At 41.9% G+C, this 19,848-nt stretch overlaps 1 long non-coding RNA gene across 1 annotated transcript; it reads right to left on the bottom strand.

The window, feature by feature from the left end:
- Positions 1-8,408: 8,408 nt before the first annotated feature.
- LOC132536980 (uncharacterized) lies at positions 8,409-15,988 on the bottom strand. The gene is made up of 3 exons (XR_009548496.1): positions 15,677-15,988; positions 8,708-8,802; positions 8,409-8,556 (listed from the first exon to the last, which is right to left on the bottom strand). It is a non-coding gene; the product is annotated as an uncharacterized LOC132536980 (long non-coding RNA).
- Between the last annotated feature and the right edge of the window lie 3,860 nt (positions 15,989-19,848).

Below are 19,848 nucleotides of genomic sequence, written 5' to 3'. Positions count from 1 at the left end.
CTGTGTTCAGCGTCAGAGATCAACAAAATAGAACATGCCTCCTATTGTTTACTCATTATCTTGGTCTTTTATTGTATTGTGCTAGAGACATGTAAGCACATGTCTAATTTCCCTGCTTCTGGGCACTTAGCTTTCTTCTCCTCTGAAGGCCTCCCCCAACCCCCACCCCCCAAGATGGATGGCATAATGCATGGTAGTGTTTGTACAGTGTTCCTCCTCACCAGAAAGCTTTGATCATCATTAATTACTTAGAACCTGGCTCCTGCTGACGCCTAATAAAACAGAACCAGAAATGGCTTTGATGTTTCTTGCCCCCAAAACTGTCCCTTTCATCTCCATCCCAAGGCTTTGAGCTAAGAGATGCCCTCCCTACCCTTCACTCCATCACCTTCAAAAACCAAAAATCTACTGTGGGCCCAAAATCAGGTTTCCTAAAGGAAAGAGGGCAGCCTCAGGTGTAGGAGCCCAGGCCTCAGGAATGGTGTCCTCTGAGAAGCTATGTTCTCCCCATGCCTCAGTATCTTCCTCAGGAAGATGTGAGCAAAGATGCCTTTTACTGGTGTTTCTGTAGGCTTTGAATAAGTTTGTATTTATAATTTTTTTCTTCTTTTGTGAAAGATTGACTCAACTGTTCATAGCAGACTTTTTTTTTCTTCCTTTTTAAAAAAACTGAAGAAACAGACAGAGAGGGAAGGCTAGACACCACAGCACTGCTCCACTTTGCACAGTGCTCCCATGTGGAACCTGGGGCACAAAGGCAGGCCACGCCCCCTGCATGGCAAAGTGTGTGCTCCACCAGTGAGCCACATCCTGTCTCCTCACCCACTGCTTGGTGTAATGGCATGGCCAATTTTGAAGAGTCTAGCAGTTTCTCAAATGGTTAGGTGTCGAACTGTCATGTGACCCAGAAGTCCCACTGCCAGGTGAATACTCAAGGGAAATGACCACCTGTTATGTAAATGTTGATAGCAACCTTATTCAGAATAGCCAATGAGGAGAAGCAGTCTCAACTAAAATGTGACAAATCTATATAATGCAATATTATTTGGGGAGCCAGGAGGTAACTCATCTGGTAGAGTGGAGGTCTTACCATGAATGAGGTCCTTAGTTTGAGCCCTGGCATCACATGGAAGCACCATGGTAGCAGGGGAAGCTCCATAAATAGCACAGTGGTGCTGTGGTGTCTTTCTCCCTCTCTCCTTTTTTCTCTCTGAAATAAAAAGAAAAAAAATTAACCCAGGGTCAGTGGAATGGCACATGTATGAAGCCCTGGCCCTGCAAAAAAGTAATTATATACTTTGGAATATTATCCAGCCATTAAAAGTAATGAAAAACTTAAACATGTTAAAAACATTTTCTTAAGTCAACAGATAAAAGGCAGGAAAGAGAGCCCAGCCTGTTAAGAGTGCCAACTTGCATGCCTGAGGCCACAGGTTCAATCAGTCTTTGACACACCTTATTTGAAAGCTCAGCAGTGCTCTTGTCCTCTCTCTCTTCATTCTTCTCATATAAAATTTTAATATATTTTTATTTTATTCTGTTTGATAGAGAGGGAAGAGGATTTGAGAGAGAAAGAGAGAGACACTTGTAGCATTACTACACTGCTTGTAAAATGTCCTCTCTACAAGTGGGGTATGGTAATCAGTCATTAATACATTTTTAAAAGAAGACTGATATAAAAAAGACTGCTTATCATATGACTGCATTGATATGAAGTGTTCAGAACAGACAAGTCCATAGAGAGAGGAAGTAGATTACCAGTTGTCTAGGGCAGTGGAGGGAAAGGAGAGTGATTGTAAATAGGTACAATGTTTCATTTTATTTCTCTCCCCCCTCTCTCTCTCTTTCTCTCATAGGAGGGTCTAGTGTGTGTGTGTGTGGCTAATTTACTTAGGTAGAGAAACAGAGGAAGTTAGAGAGAAGGGAAGAGACACCACTATACCAGAGCTTCCCCGGGAACATGGCGCTCCCATGCAGTGCTGAGGTAAGACACAGGTCCGACCCATTAGGCTCTCTCTCTCCGGCACTCTCAAGGTTTCTTTTGTGGGTGAGGAAAGCCTTCTAAAATTTACAGTGGTGGTGGTTATACAATTCTGTAAATGTTTTAAAAAATAACACTGGAACATATGCTTAAAGGCGATGAATTTATGATATGTAAATTATACCTACATAAAGTCAAGTTTTCTGTTTATTTTTTAACCAGAGCTCAGCTCGCAAAAGATAGTGCCTGGGATTGAAGCCTCTGCATAATTTTTATGCTCTCTCTCTGACCCCCAAAGCTATTTTTTAAGTCTCCTAAAAACTGGAAGATAAGGGAGTCAGGCGGTAGCGCAGCGGGTTAAGCTCATGTGGCACAAAGCGCAAGGACCGCGTAAGATCCTGGTTCGAGCCCCTGGCTCCCCACCTGCAGGGGAGTCGCTTCACAGGTGTTGAAGCAGGTCTGCAGGTGTCTATCTTTCTCTCCCCTCTCTCTCTGTCTTCCCCTCCTCTCTCCATTTCTCTCTGTCCTATCCAGCAACGATGACAACAATAATTACAACAATAATAAAAAACAAGGGCAGCAAAAGGGAAAATAAAGTTTTAAAAAAACTGTAAGGTAGAGCCAGGTGGTGACGCACCTGGTTGAACTCACATGTCACAATGAGCAAGGACCCGGGTTCAAGCCAACGATCCCCACCTGTAGGGGCAAAGCTTTGCAAGTGGTGAAGCAGTGTTGTGGGTCTCTCTCTCTATCACTCCTACCCTCTCAATTTCTGTCTGTCTCTAGCCAATAAATAAATAAAGATAATTTTTTTAAAAAAGGAAAATGGCATTATTCCGTCAGTCTTTAAGAAATAAATCATTAGGAGGTCAATGGGTTAAGCGTACGTGGCACAAAGCACAAGGACCGGCGTAAAGATCCCTGTTTGAGCCCCAGGCTCCCCACCTGCAGGGGAGTCGATTCACAGGCAGTGAAGCAGGTCTGCAGGTGTCTGTCTTTCTCTCCCCCCTCTGTGTTCCCCTCCTCTCTCCATTTCTCTCTGTCCAACAATGAAGGACATCAACAACAACAATAATAACCACAACAACGCTACAATAACAAGGACAACAAAAGGGGGGGGGGAAGTGGCCTCTAGGAGCAGTGGATTCATGGTGCAGGCACCGAGCCCCAGCAATAACCCTGGAGACAAAAAAAAAAAAAAAAGAGAGAGAAAGAAAGAAAGAAAATAAACAAACACTGTAAGATGATGACACAGCGATAGTCAGGCATCATGAGTGTTTTACCATAATAGATGGAGCTGAATGTTCTGACCAATCAATTCAGGGTAGTTCCTAAGGCTTTTGAAATTGGGAACACTGGGATTTCTTGCTCTATATGACCTCAAGCAAGTCACTTAGCTGTCCAGGCCTTGGTTTTCCCTCCCATCTGTAAAACCGGGCCAATAAGCACTCTTCCTCTTAGGATTGTCACAGCAATTAAATGAATATTGTAGGAATATGCTGAGCTTGGTGCTTGACACTTGTAAGGTGCTTAGTAAATGATGATGGTTATTTCCAGCTTAGATTACATGATGCTCTCCACTGCCCTGGGCACCCAGTCCAATCTGGTAGATGCTTCTCAGAATCTACTGTTTTCAGAGCTTGTCTGATCATAGAATTATCTGGGGGGTGGGGTGGTTAGCATAGCAGGTTAAACGCACTTAGTGTGAAGTGCAAGGACCCACTCAAGGATCCTGGTTTGAGGCCCAGGCTTCCCACCTGCAGTGGGGTCACTTCACAAGCAGTGAAGCAGGTCTGCAAGTGTCTGTCTTTCTCTCCCCCTCTCTGTTTTTCCCTCCTCTCTCAATTTCTGTCTGTCCTATCCAACAACAATAGCAACAACAACAACAACAACAGTGGAAAAAAAGATGACTTCCAGGAGCAGTGGATTCATAGTGCAGGCACCGAGCCCCAGCAATAACCCTGGAGGCAATAAATAAATAAATAAATAAGAATTATCTGAAGCTGGGCAAGGAAGGAAACAGTGCCATTAGAAGTGCATCAGACTTTTGTGTCTGAGACGCCAGAGGTCCCAGGTTCAATCCCTGGCATCTCTATAAACTAGATTTGAACAGTACTCTTGTTAAAAATTGTAAAATAATAATTTTAATTATGATTAATGAGATTAATTATAATTAACTAAATGTTTAGTACTTTATTAAAAATATAGACTTTAGTGTCTATTTCAGACCCTCTCTAATCAGAATGTGTGTGTGTGTGTGTGTGTGTGTGTGTGTGTGTGTGTGTGTATGTATTTGGCATCACTGGGGCCTTCTGGATAGCTTTTTCAGTAGACAGACAGACAGGAGAGACACCATAGCACCAACACTTACCCCAGTGCTCTGGTGCTCCCATATGGTGCAGGAACTAAAAACTGAGCTGGGTGCATGACAAGGCAGGTGCCCTGCCAGGTGAGCTATCTCAATTGCCCCCTAGAACCTATATTTAAATTTTCTTTCTAGATATATCTTATAAGCAGGCAAATTTGGGAAATAGGGTTGATTCAAGTTGAAGTAATTTTGCTGCCTATTTGTACCCTTCCCTTCACTACTCCTGTTGTTTGCTATTTCACCCTTAATTGCTATTTCACTTGTCTCTTTCAGAGTCCATGCTCCTAACTTCAAGAATAACTCTCATCATCTGAGAGTTTTTAATTTCTTCATACTTTAATTCAGTAGAAGGATTAACCACACTGGCAATAACAGCAATTGTAAGCCTACATTATGTCACCCTCTGTGGATGGTTCCCGAGTGTGTCATAACAATCTCATAGCAGCCTTATGAAGCGGCTTGGTCATTTCCACTTTAAATTTATTATTTGTGTGTGTGAGAATGAGGAGACCGAGAAGGAGAGGGAGAGGGACTAGAGCACTACTCAGTTCTGGCTTAAAGTAGTGCTGGGGATTGTTCCTGGGACCTCAGGCAGTCAATTCCTGTGCTCTGATGGTAACTATTTCCCCATCCTATGTCTACTTCTTTGCTGGGAGGTTAACTTAGTCACCTAAAGCGTTTAGCAGAGTGACGAGTCCAAATTGAAACTCAGTTTTGTATGCCTCCACAGCTGGCCTAGGTTGACTTTACATTATACAATGCCCAGTAGCCTCCCATAGTTCTTCATAAGAGGAAATAAGAGTCCAGAAATAATCAAGGGGCTCTTCAAAGATAACACAGCAGTTATTAGCCAAGTATGGGTCTCTCAGGTCTTTGTGCTCTCCAGTCTGGAACTTTCTTTCCTCATACTAATGACACAAGTTCACTCAGTGACTCATCAGCAAATACCACACACAAAGAAAACACTGAATGCTTCTTAAAATGCTTAATATGTTCCTTTTCACTTCTAGAAAATGTTCTCAATAACTTTTAGTAGTGGTTAACATATGCTGACTATTTCTTTGTGTCAGGTATTTTTTTTCTTTTATCATTTTATTGGGGGGAGGGTGATGGTTTACATTACAGTGTTAACACATGAATACAATTTCTCATCTCCCCATGATACGTGTCTGCAAAACAGTTTCACCTCCAACTTAAGTCCTTTTGCACCATCATGCATGAGGGTCCTAAAGCCCCCTGCCCACCGTCTCCCTGCCTTTCTTCCCCAGAGACCTTTGCTTTGGTGCAATATATCAAATCCACTCTAAGTTTTACTGTGTCTTCCCTTTCTATCCTTGTTGCTTAAGTTTCATCTATGAGTGAATCCAGTATTCACTTCTCTTTCTGGTTTATTTTACTTAACATGATTCCTTCAAGCTTCATACAAGATGAGGCAAAGGAGATGACTCCTTCATTCTTAACAGCTGAATAATATTCCATTGTGCATATATACCACATTTTTTTAAGTTTCTTTAAAAAAATTTTTTTCCTCCAGGATTATCATTGGAGCTCAATGCATGCACTACAAATCTACAAATCCACTGCTCCTAGAGGCCTTTTTTTTTTTTTCATTTTTCTGCCCTTGTTGTTGTTGTTACTGTTGTCATTACTATTGTTGTTGGATAGGACAGAGAGAAATTGAGAGAGGAGGGGAAGACAGAGATGTGGAGAGAAAGATAAGACACCTGCAGACCTGCTTTAGCTGGGGGCTTGAACCGGGATCCTTATGCTGCTGTGCTACCTCCTGACCCCCTCTTAAAAATTTTTTATTACCACAGCAAGGCTACAACCACAAGGGCAACAAAAGGTGGAAAATTTTTTTATTATCTTTACTTATAGGATAGAGATAGCCAGAAATCAAGAGGGAAGGGAGAGATAGAGAAGAAGAGAGACACCTGCAGCACTGCTAAACCATTCACAAAGCTTTCCCCCTGCAGGTGGGGATCAGCGTCTTGAACCTGGGTCCTTGTGCATTGTAACATGTACGCTCACCCAGGTGCACTACCACCTGCCCCCCTATAGCACAGCTTTCTTAGCCACTCTTCTGTCTCATCAGGTACTACTTTAAGTGCTGTATCATATTAACAAATCCAGGTCCTTATCAACTTATCAAGGTGGGTGACACTATCATTGTCATCAACCTCATTTTACAGGTAGGGGAAACAAGACACCAAAACATAAAGTAGTTTGCCTGGGGTCACATAGCTAGCAGGTATTAGCTCTGAAACTTAGCTGGGCCAGGCAGGGTAGTCTGAGGTCTGTGCTTTAAGTACTACCTGTGCAGCTTCTCAGTGAAGAGGATGTTCACTGTAATGGGAAGAAATAGAAAAGGAGCTACATGCTCAGCAGCACTGGCTAGAGGAATTATGATGTACTTTTTGGGTGACATGGCCTGGCATTATTAAATATAATGCTGGAGAAGAGCTTTCAGTGGCATAGAAAAGTATTCACAATCATCTTTTTATTATTATCTTTGTTTATTTGATAAAAACAGCCAGAAATTTGTTAATATGATAAAGCACTTAAAGTAGTTCCTACCTCTCCCTTTCTTCTCAGTTCCTCTCTATTTCTATCAAAACAAACAAACAAAAAGGCCACTGGGGGCAATAACCCTGGAGGCTGTTAGAAAATGATACACTGGAGGGCTGGGCAGTAGCACAGCAGGTTAAACACACATGGCGCAAAGCACAAGGACTGGCGTAAGGATCCGAATTCGAGCCTTGGCTCCCCATCCTCAGGGGGGTTGCTTCACAGGTGGTGAAGCAGGTCTGCAGGAGTCTTTCTCTCCCCTCTCTGTCTTCCCCATCTCTCTCGATTTCTCTCTGTCCTATCCAATGACAACGACAGCTATAACAATAACAACAATAACAATAAACAACAAGGGCAACAAAAAATGAGAAAACAGCCTCCAGGAGCAGCGGATTTGTAGTGCAGGCACCCAGCAATAACCCTGGAGGCAAAAAAAAAAAAAAAAAAATGATACACTTTCCTGAAAATGAAGGGGAATGTACTAAGTGCCAGTTGTGACCGGGTAATGTTGTGACCTGAACATGACATACAAGGCATAATATGACTTGGGTTAGTATCTGGACTCTGCTATTTACTACATGTGATGACCTTGACAAGTTACTCATATGTGCTGTGCCCTTTTCCACTCCACCTCTGTGCAAAGGGGAGAGAATTGCCTGCCCTTGGGGTTTTCACATGAGTCAGTGAAGAAAAAACATTTGTGACAATGTAGACACACACTGAGGCTCGTAAATGTCCACCATGTTCACATCTGCTTGCTGGGATTGTGGGTGAAATAGTTCATGTGTTTTGAGAAAATCTTTTTCAAATTGATATATAATTAACATGTAGCAAAATATTAACTTCAGACAACATGATGGTTCTATACTTGTGTATATTGTGAAATGGTCATCTTCTAAGGCTAGCTGTTAATTGTCACCACACATTAGTTAGTCCCTTTCTATCTTTACCTTATTCTAACCCTGCCTTATTTTCATTGTTATGAAAACATTTAAGATCTACTCTCTTAGGAACTTTCACATATGCAGTACAACATTATTAATATAGTCACTATGCTGTACATTGCATTCCAGACTTAATTTATCTTGTAATGGGAAGTTTGTACCTTTTGATCCCCTTCATCCATCTCACCTACCCCCACCTCCACAACCACCAATCAATTTTCTGCACATGTGTGACCTTTTTCTTGTCTATTTCAGTTTCCACATTTGTGAGATGACACAGTATTGTTTTTTCCTGTCTGACTTATTTCATCTAGAATAATGCCCTCAGTTTGCGTATTTCTTAGAATCTGTGTACAGTGAGTACACACACAGTAATTTTGTAATCAGAACAACAGAAAATCAGATACAAGCTTAAACTTTTTTTTATTATTAGATGTGGGGATACTCCTTTCTAGTGGCCTTGCTTTTTCCTCTTGGGCCTCTCTGACTCTCTTACCCCTTAGCCCTCTCCCCCCTGCCCACCAGATTGCATTCCTCACGTCTTTTCTGAAGCACTATAATTAAGCTTTTACTCTGTAATTGCCACTTCATGGTTTGCTGTCTGAAATCATGCTCCTGCTTGGCCTGGTGTCTTTCTCCTTCCAACCTTGGGAGGCAGAGACAGGATTCAGCAGAGCCCAGGCTGCGTCTGTGCTCTGGGGGAGATAGGATCTCCATTAGTTGACTATTCCCCTGTGCGTACCAGACACACAGTGTGTGCTTAGTACCTTGCACACACGCCTTCCCCTTTTGATCTTCACAATAACCTGTGAGGAAACTGAAGCTCCTGGAGGGAGAAAAACTCACCTACATATCTCACAGGTAGTTTGATGGTGGGGCCAGTAGTATTTTTCTTTTTCATTACGAGGGTTTCACCTTTCCAGGCCAACTTTTTCAGATAGCTAGTGAGAGACAGAGGGAGAGAAAGATAGCACAGCACTGAGGCTTCCTTCAATGCAGTGGGGTCCACGCTCAGACCTGAGTCACATATAAGGTGAAGCAAATGCACTATCCAGGTGAGCTATTTTGCAAATCCTGGTGCTGACATTCATATCCAGTTTGCTCTGGCCTCAAAGCTGTGAGGTGATATTCCTCCTTCCTCAACAAATGGATGTACTCTGACCTCTCTACACTTTAGATACCTGTGCTGCAGTGGTGGTTTGGTGTCAGAACTGGCCACTGTCATCCCTTCCTGTCTCTACTCTTCATGGTAGAGTTGAGTCCCAGGATGTGGTGTAGCAACAGAGCACAGACTTGCAAGCATGATGTCCATATACCAGGTCGATACCCTGATTCTTTCTCTCTTGCTTTTTCTCTCATAAATAAATATTTAGGAAGGAAAAAAAAAAGTGAAGTCTACTTCCCTAGTCCTTGATGCAGGACCAGTCTTTTTGGGCCAATATAATGTAGCACCCTAGGGCTGGGGAGACAGCATAATGGTTATGCAGAAGACTTTCATGCCTGAGGCTCTGAGGTCCCAGGTTCAATCCCCAACACTACCATCAGCCAGAGCTGAGCAGAGCTCTTGTGTCTCTCTGTGTGTTTATCTTGCTCTCTGTACCTCTCACTCATTAAAATAAGAAAATAAATACTAAAAAAAAAAAAAAAAAAAAGTATTACCCTAGACCCTGAGAAGCCCTGTCTGCTTCTTCTCTTCTTGGTGTGCTGCCTTGGCCATGAAGCATAAAGACAAGCCCAGGCTATGACCCAGCCACTCCTTGTGCCTTACCAAAAGTTAGTCAGTTGCTAGATAAGTGAATGAGGCCATCTTAGGCCTGCCAGCCCCCACCCAGCCTACTTGCTGACAGTAGCTACATAAATGTGTCCCATAAGATTAGCCAGGCCTGCTCAGATCAACAGAAGCACCCAGCAGGCCCAGAGATTCTTTTTATTATTATTATTATTGTTGTAGTTCTTGTTGTTATTGTTACTGATGTCGTTGTTGAATAGGACAGAGAGAAATGGAGAGAGGAAGGGAAGACAGAGAGGGGGAGAGAAAGACAGACACCTGCAGGCCTGCTTCACTGCCTATGAAGGGACTCCCCTACAGGTGGGGAGCTGGGGGCTTGAACCGGGATCCTTCCACCGGTCCTTGTGCTTTGCGCCACATGTGAACCCACTGCACCACCGCTCCACTCCCCCAGAGATTCTTTAGTGATCTGCTAAGCCACTGAGTTTGAGATGTTTTATTATACAATAGTAACTAATTAATAAAACCCTGTGAAGAGAGGAAAAAGCAGAAGGCTGTTGGGATAACTCCTGGTGGGGAAGATACACAACTCTGCAAACATTGGCCTACTATATACTGAGGACTTACTTTAAGTAATTTATGAGGTATGAACATTTTTAAAAATAAATATTTGTTATTTTGAATACTTTATTTTATTCTGATGAGAGAGAGAAAAAAGAGACCAGAGCACTGGTCAGCTCTGGCTTATGGTGGTGCTGGGATCAAACCTGCAACCTCTGAGGCTCAGGTATGAGAGGCTCTTGCATAATCATATGTCATCTCCCCAGCCAAATATTTACTACTATTTTATTTTAGTTTTTAGAATTTATTTATTCATGATAAAGATAGGCAGAGAGACAGAAAGAACCAGACATCACTCTGGTACATGGGCTGCCAGGAATTGAACTCAGAACCTCATGGTCAAGAGTCCAGTGCTTTATCCACCGTGCCACCTCCTGGACCACTATTATTATTTTTTAATAAATCTTTACTATATTTATTTATTTATTTTTACCAAGGCAGTGCTCAGTTCTGGCTTATCGTGGTGCTGGGGACTGAGCCTGGGACTTTGGAGCTTCAGGCATGAAAGTCTTTTTGTATAACCATTATGCTATCTCCCTAGCAGGATTTTTTTTTTAGATTTATTTATTTATTTATGAAGGAGGATGAGGAGAGAGTGCCAAACCATCACTGTGGCACATGCAATGCCAGGGATCAAATCCCAGACTCATGCTTGAAAAATCCAATGTCTTATCTCCAGCTGTGAGGTATGTGCTTCTATTGTCTGTGTTTTCCACTGAGGAGACTGAGGCAAGTGAGTAAGTGATTTGCTCAGGATCTCATAGCTAGTAAATGACAGGCATTCAGCCAATAAACAAGTCAGGATGTAGGAAGTGGAGTCCAGAAAGCCACCTTGTGAACCCACTGGGGGCAGAAGTAGCTTATCAGAAACTACTATGGAGGAGGCTCTTCCCAACTGTGTCTGAGGGTGATGGTTTAGGGAAATGTGTTATTTAAAGAGAAATAATATGGGCTGGGTAGTGACACATCTGCTAGAGAGAACATTCCTGAGACCAGGAATAATCTGAGGTGGGTTATGTTTAGATGAGATTAAGAAAGAAAACTAAGGGCTGGCAAAATAACTCACTTTGATAGTGCATTGCTTTACCATATACCTGACTTGGGTTTGGCTCTTATCACATTGAAGGAAGTTTCAGTACTGTGATTTCTTATTCTCTCTGCCTCTCTATCTAAAAAATAAAACAAACAAACAAAACACCTGAAGAATGAAGTGTTTGCTATGAGAAGAGCTAGAAACGATTTGATAAATATTTTCTTTGTGAGCCTATTAGTATTTTAGGCTTTATTTCCAGTTTTGCAGATATAGAATAAGTGTAAATATGATCAGGTGGTCCAGAGGTTGGCACAGCAGGTGTCCCAAATTTGATTCTAATCACCACATATGCTGGAGTGATGTCTGGTTCATTCTCTTATTAACAAATGAGTAAGTAAATTGCCTTAAAAAGCAAAATAGGGGGAGTCGGGTGGTAGCACAGCGGGTTAAGCGCAGGTGGTGTGAAGCGCAAGGACCAGCTTAAGGATCCCGATTTGAGCCCCCGGCTCCCCACCTGTAGGGGAGTCGCTTCACAGGCAGTGAAGCAGGTCTGCAGGTGTCTTTCTCTCCTCCTCTCTGTCTTCCCCTCCCCTCCTCATTTCTCTTTGTCTTATCCAACAACAGCAGCACCAACAACAACAACAATAACTACAACAATAAAACAAGAGCAACAAAAGGGAATAAAAAAAAACTTTAAAAAAAAAAAAAGCAAAATGGGGAGTTGTGCAGTAGCGCATTGGGTTAAGTGTAGGTGGTGCCAAGCTCAAGGACCGGCGTAAGGATCCCGGTTCGAGCCCCGGCTCCCCACCTGCAGGGGAGTCGCTTCACAGGCAGTGAAGTAGGTCTGCAGGTGTCTATCTTTCTCTCCCCCTCTCTGTGTTCCCCTCCTCTCTCCATTTCTCTCTGTCCTATCCAACAATGACGACATCAAGAACAACAATAATAACCACAACAATAAAACAACAAGGACAACAAAAGGGAAAATAAATAAATATTTTTTAAAAGCAAAATAAATAAATAAATATGGTCAAGATTCTGTCCCAGTAAAGCCTTGCTTATGGAAAATGTTCAGGGGGAAGAACTGAGATCACTGAGGTACAGAGTGAGACCCACAAGGGCTAGAAATAATAGAACACATTACACAAAGTGAAAGTAAACATTGTTTCATGACATTTCTGTATTCTCTTGATATAGATTGGTTTTGAAAGAAATATTTATTGATTTACTAATTTTTGAGATAGAGAAAAAGAGAGGGAGGAAGAGAACCAGAGCATCGCTTTGACATGTGTGATGTCAGAGCCGGTGCTCAAGACCTCATGCCTGAATGTCAGAATTTCTACCAGTTGTACCACCTCCCTGGCCTCTTTAGATTATGTTTTTGTTGTTGTTTTAGCCATCAGGGCTTTTTCTGGTGCTTGATGCCTGACAAGTCCACTGTTTCCAATGGCTTTTGTTTGTTTGCTTGTTGCTTTTAAAAAATAATAATAATATTTATTTTCCCTTTTGTTGCCCATGTTTTTATTATTGTTGTTGTAGTTATTATTGTTGTTATTGATGTCTTCGTTGCTGGATAGGACAGAGAGAAATGGAGAGAGATGGGGAAGACAGAGAGGGGGAGAGATAGACACTTGCAGACCTGCTTCACTGCCTGTGAAGGGACTCCCCTGCAGGTGGGGAGCCGGGAAAGTGCAGCCTGCGCTTAGCCTGCTGCACTACTGCCTAACTTCCGCTTTTTTTTTTTTATAGAGGGTGAGAAACACAGTGAGACAGAGAGACAGAGAGGAGCGATAACCTGCAGCATTGCGCCACCATTCATGAAGTGTTTACTGAATGAGCCACCATCCAACCCCAGATTATGTTTAAAAAAAAAAAAAAAAAAGATTTCTTTATTTGAGAGAAAATGAGGGAATCTTCCTTATTCAATGCTGGGGATCAAACATAGGACCTTAAACATATAAGTCCTGCTCTCTACCTCTGATCTGCCTGCAAGCTACCACAAATTAGTTTGTCTGTACTTAAATAACCTAATTTTTGTATCTGCTTTCACTTAATATTGTGTCTCTGAAATTTGTACATATTACTGCATATTTCAGTCTGTTCATTCTCACTGCTATGCAGTCTTGCACTGGATAAATATCTCAATAGATTTTTTTTTCTCACACATAGCTCAACTTTGGTTTATGGTGATGCTGGGAATTGACCCTGGGACCTCAGAGCCTCAGGCATGAAAAGTCATAAATCACTGTGCTATCTTCCTGGCCAGTTTATCCATTCTACTGTGATATCCTTGTAGTGTACACAATCTTGGCAACAGCATGACTGATTAAAGGTTTTGAACATGAGGTCATAATCTGAAGAGTGTATAAAAAAATTAACTTGAAAAAAATCAATTTGAACAGCAGCAGTGAAGAAGACATTTTGGAGAATTGCAAAATGCAAGAGTGACGGGAGAAGGGAACTAATTATTCAAAGGACAATTGAGAAGCTGTTGCAGAAATAATTAGGGTGATGGAAGGGGGTACAGAAATGAAAGGGACGATTAAAGTTGTGTATCTTTTTTTAGAAGTCCAATGCGCTATCCATTGCACAATGGAGCCACCTGTGTATCTTTTTTTTTTTTAATATGGAATGTGATCTTATTTTTTATAAAGCCACATATTTCTGTCATTTTTTGACAAATTATTTTATTTTTAATTTTTAATGACCTTATATTTATTGGATAGAAACAGCCAGAAATTGAGAGGGAAGGGAGAGATAGGAGAGAGAGACAGATAGACACCTGCAGCCCTGTTTTACCACTCGCAAAGCTTTGCCTATGCAGGTGGGAACCAGAAGCTCGAACCTGGGTCCTTATGCATTGTAACATGTATACTCAACCAGGTGTGCCACCCCAGCCCCCTTAAACAAATCATTTATTTAATGTATTTATTTATTTGGATAGAGATAGAGGGAAGTCAAGAAGGGAGTGGGAAGATAGAGGAGAGAGACAGTGGTCTGGGAGATGGCACAGTGGATAAAGCATTGGACATTCTAGCATAAGGTGTCCCAAGTTCAATCCCTGGTAGCACATGTACCTGAGTAATGTTTGGTTCCTTTTCTCTCTCCTCCTATCTCATAATTAAATAAAATCTTTAAAAAAAGAGAGAGAGAGAGTAAGAGAGGCAGAGATGGGGACTAGGGGCTTGAACCTGGGTCCTTACACATTATAACAAGTGTGCTCAGTCAGGTGTGCCACCACCCTCTCCCTTCTGTGCTATAAAATATATGCAAAGGCAGCTCAAAAGATAGGCTGGTGGATGGGAACACTGAACTTTCAAGCATGAGGTCCTGAGTTCAGTCCCTGTCATTACATGTGCTAGAATGGTGCTTGACTTCTCCCTCCCTCCCTTTTTCTTTTGTGGCACAGCAGTAAGACTCTGAAGTTGAAAGCATGTGGTTTCAGAATTGGAGAGATAGCTCACTGCATAAAACATAGGCCTTGCAATGTATGTGTCTTGTACCTGGCATTGCATGGAACATGATGTGGTCCTGGAGGAAACTCTATTGCTATCTGAATGAGAAAGTCAGCCCAGGAGTAGTGAAATCATGCAAGCATGAAACCCTATTGATGAAGGAGAAGAAAGTGAAGAAGGCAGAGAACCAACCTACCTTCCTTCCTTCCTCCCTCCCTCTCTCTTTCTTTCTCTTTCTCCCTTTATTCCTTCCTTTCTTTCTTTCTTTCTTTCTTTCTTTCTTTCTTTTTTTTTTAACTTAACCAGAGTGTTGCACAGCTCTGGCTTATGTTGGTAAGAGGGATTGAACCTGTGACTTCAGAGTCTCAAAAGCCTTTTACATAGCCATTATGCTATCTCCTCAACCCAGAATCTTATAAGCCACTGAACTTGACATTAGTCAATGAGACTTCTAGGGAAATGATGTTCTGTGTGTACATTTATTTATTGTTTTAAATGCAACCATGTATTATTTTCCATCCTGATGAAAAGACCTATAGGATAGTATGCTCTTGGCTGCATACTTGACAGATGAGTAAACTAAGGCCCAGAGAGAATTTGAACCATTTGCTCAATATTCTTGTCACTCCAACAGACATTCCCCAGAGTTACTAGGAAGAAATAACCAAGAAGTCTTCATGGTTAATTGGGTGAAGAGGACAGCAGGAAAGAAAGATAAAAGTCTTGTTTATGACTAGGCTCTTTTGAGACAGATGGAGTAGAAAAGAATAAGCAAGCAGGAGGGAATGTTGAGTCAGTTGAGGAAGATTCAAGCTACAGGAGTGAATAACAAATGACAGAATTTAATGCATCCGTTGGAGGGTTAGAGATACATCCACAAATGTACTCCTTGCTACCTGGCCCTGCTACTAAGTACCTGAAGCTCTTGGTAAGCACATATTCCAGGAGGGGAAGAGCAAAAAAATCAACCCCATACTTACAGGCAAGTGGTGTGTTCCTCTGGGTGCTTAGATCCTTCTGCATCAGCAGCTTGTACTTTCTGTGGCTTTGTGTGGCCTGATTGATTGACCAGGCTTAAAAGGCCTGCTGTTGAATTTGAGATCTCAGGCTACCAGTCTCTGTAGGTCATCAGCAAAGACCAAAAGGTCTGGCATGAATGAGAGCTTATTATTCACTCAAGGAGACATTATAAACCACAAGAGCGCAAGCCCAGCAGGCAGGAATGGGCAGCCTGCTCACTAGGCACACTGTGTCCTCATCTGTCCATCCAGCGTGAACCATAAGCAAATCTGTAGCAGGCAGACAAGAGGCAAACTAGAGCTTTGTGTAAACTGGCAGGGGAGCACTTGGAGTATAATTTAATTTAAAATTTTTAGAATTTAAAACACTTGTGGCATTTTTTGTGGCTTTGCTGGGATCACCCTCTGGGACAGAGATGACCCACAGTGGGGAAAAGGTATTGGATCACTAGGTGTTAGGGTCCTTCAGAGGAACAGAAATAATAGAATTCATAGAGGTACAAAAGAAGATATTTATTCTGTTTGTTTATATATAGATTTTGCAGAGTCAGGGTCACATCTGTGTGTTATTTCACTGCTCCCAGGATCACTTTTGCATTCAGAGACAGCAAGACAGAGAGGTAGCCTGTGAGGTGCTAGGGCTTGAAGCTGGGCCATGCACTCAGCAAGGCATGAGTCCTACCTACATGCTTAGCTATATTTCTGACCCAATATAACTGTTTATTTTTTTAAAGATTTATTTATTTATTTATGAAGGGGAGAAAAAAGAGAGAACCAGGGCATCATATGCAATGCCGGGATTAAACTTGAAACTTCTTGCTTTCGAGGTCAGTGATTTATCCACTACACCACTTTCCAGGCCTCAAAGATTTTTTTTAAGATTTATTTATTTATTGACATGAGAAACAGAGATAAGGAGAAAGCAAACCAGAGCATCACTCTGACATATGTAATGCTAGGGATTAAACTTGGGACCTCATGACTTTTTTTTCTTTTACCAGTTTATTAATATGAGGGAAACAAGGGGGGGGGGCATGGTACTAGACTTTGAAGCCTCAGGCATGAGAGTTTGTTTGCATAAATATGATGTTATCTACCCCTGCCCCTAATTTTTTATTTAATTCCTATGCAGTAGACTGAAAGTTGAGTGAGAGAGAAGCCAGAGCACCACTCCAGTACAGGCAGCCATAGGGGTCAGGTCTGGAGCCTCAGACATGCAGGTCTCTCTCAGGCATGAGAGCCTCTTTTAAGTGCTAATTTTTAAGTTGAAAATTTTGTTTAGCCTGCAAATGTTGTAAATAGCCAAATGGCCCTTGGCAGAAAAAAATTGTTTCCCCATCCCTGCCCTAGAACTTAGAACATACATTATACATAATTCAAGCCCACTTTGAAATAATACCTTACTGTTTCACAGTTAATGAGTAACTTCTAATTAAAAAAAGAAAAGAAATTGTTGTCATTGTAACTTCACCACTTCATGCCAACTTTTTTCAGACTGAAAGAGAAAGTCAGATGCCTGACCACTAACTTCATATGTACCTCCAGGGTTTCTTGGCACTCTTTCTGTTGCCTAGACCATTCATTCACTCTTCCATTCTCCTAGAAGATTATTTCATACCTTTTCTTTTTGCCTCTAATTTACAACACTTCCTCCACCCCCTGTGCTCACTCTCGGCTAATGATTTCACTGGAAGAGAACTTCCAGATGCTCCCACACTTCACCCACCCACCTATTTCCTGGCATCTAGGCCAATACACACACCCCTTTCTTTCAGTGCTGACTATTCTTTCTGTGCTGCTTCTCTCTCTCTCTCTCTTTCTCTCTTTAATAGAAAGGAAGAGAGAAAGAGAGAGAGAAGGAGAGACACATGCAGCACTGTTCCAGCACTCATGAAGCCCACCCCCAACACACACACGCAGGTGGGGACCAGTCTTAAACTCAGATCCTCATATATGGTAGTATGTGCACTCTGCCAGGTGTACCACTGCCCAGCCCCTGTCTGTGTATTATTATTATTATTACTATTATTATATCTTTTTCTAGCTTTTTTATTGCCCCATTAAGTGTTTGTTATCTCTGGGGATTGGTGATTACACAGTAAATTAAGTGCTTCTGGAGTCCATATATATTATTTTAATGAGAGAGATACAGAGAGAAACACTAGAGCACTGCTCAGCTCTGGCTTATGGTGGTGCTGGGGATTGAACCTGGGATCTTGGAGCTTTAGGTATGAAAGCCTTTTTACATAACCATTATGCTGTCTCCCCAGACCGGAAGCCAGATTTTTCCTCCCCACCCCCTCTTTATTTGATTGGACAGAAAGAAATTAAAAGGAAGGTCTGGCTTCTGTAATTGCTTCTCTACTGGACATGGGCATTGATAGGTCGATCCATACTCCCAGCTTGTTTATATTTTTCCTAGTGGGCCAGGGCTCTGGAGTGGTGGGCTTCCAGGACATATTGGTGAGGTTTTCTGCCCAGGGAAGTCAGGTTGGCGTCATGGTAGCAACTTGGTGACTGAAAAGCATTAAGCTATAAAGCAGAGGGCGGGGGTAGATAGCATAGTGGTTATGCAAAGAGGCTCTCATGCCTGAGGCTCCAAAGTCCCAGGTTCAATCCAGAGTTGAGCAGTGCTCTGGTAAAAAAATTTAAAAATTATATATATATATATATATATATATATATATATATATATATATATATATATCAGAACAAGTTGTTTAATAATCAGGAACCTAAAGGTAAGAATATAGCAGATGAGTTTGGGGTCTTCATTTTGGCAAAAGCTAGTAGGTCTATTTTAGGTATATTCCAAGGGGCCTATGACTTTACTATTTTTTGCCTGAGACTGACAGCTAACATTCAGATGGGCTAAAGGTATTGCCTGACAATTTTTTATTAATTAAATATAAGAGGGAAGGGGCCAGCAGGTGACTTACCTTCTAGAGTACACATGTTATCATGAGCAAGGACCCAAGTTTGAATCCTGGGCTATTACATCTGAGGGCCTCTGGAAGAAAGCTTCTCTAGTGATGGAGCAGTGCTACAGTGTATGCTCTCTCTCTCATTCTGTCTCTTATTCTCACATCTCTCATTCTAGAGAAAAGAATAAAATACCTGCTGGGAGTTGCAGGAGCACCTAGTTCAAGCAATAATGACCCTTGTTGGCAAAGGGCGGGGGACGGGACTGGTGGAGAGAAATTCCTGGTTTGATCTCTCATTTCTGTTCCTCTCTCAGCAGAATTCCTGAAAAGCTTGTTTGAACTCGTGTCTGAATCTTTGTCTCCCATTCTGGCTCATACAAAACTCTAATCAAGCATCTGCTCCAGCAGTCTACTAAGAAATCTCTTATAGATGAAAGACAATTACCAGATGGTTTAACTCATCTATAGAATCTAGAAATCAAATACACATGAACTTGAGCAAAACAAACAAACAAAAAAGCAAGCAAATGGTAAGACTTATAAGAACTATGGTGGTCATATTTGGGAGTTGGGAGAGTGGGGATACAGAACTTTAGTGGTGGGTGTGGTACACTGTAATCTTATAATCTTGTAACGTACTATTAATAAAAAATTAAAAAGAGTTATCTCTTATAAAGTTCACCATGTGCTCATGTTGCAAATGGTGAGCTGGAGCAATATCTTACTGGGTAGGCTCCCTGCCTTACCATGTGCAAGGCTCAGATTTGAGTTCTGGCACCACACAGGAGTGCCACAATACTAGAGAAAGCTCCAGTGATATGACGTCTGTTTCCTTTGCTGTATACCTGAATGAAAAAAGTCTGTGTGGGACACAGCAGGTAGAGCATCAGACTTTTTAAACAAAAGATTTATTTATTCATTAATGAGAGGAACCAAAGCATCATTCTGGCACATGTGATACTGGGGATCAAATCAGGATCCCAAGACTGTATCCACTTTTGCCCCAGCCGCCCCCCCCCCCCCCCAAAGTGTGAGCATTGGATTTATAAGCATTCTGAATTTGATCCTTGGTACTGCATATGCCAGAGTGATAGTTTGGCTCTCTCTCCTCCCTTCCTCCTTTATTAATAAATTTGTAGGGAGTCGGGCTGTAGCGCAGCGGGCTAAGCGCAGGTGGCGCAAAGCACAAGGACCGGCATAAGGATCCCG

This window comes from Erinaceus europaeus, chromosome 2, assembly GCF_950295315.1.
Source record: "Erinaceus europaeus chromosome 2, mEriEur2.1, whole genome shotgun sequence".
NCBI classification, from domain to species: domain Eukaryota; kingdom Metazoa; phylum Chordata; class Mammalia; order Eulipotyphla; family Erinaceidae; genus Erinaceus; species Erinaceus europaeus.
This window is presented reverse-complemented; position numbering and strand designations above follow the sequence as displayed.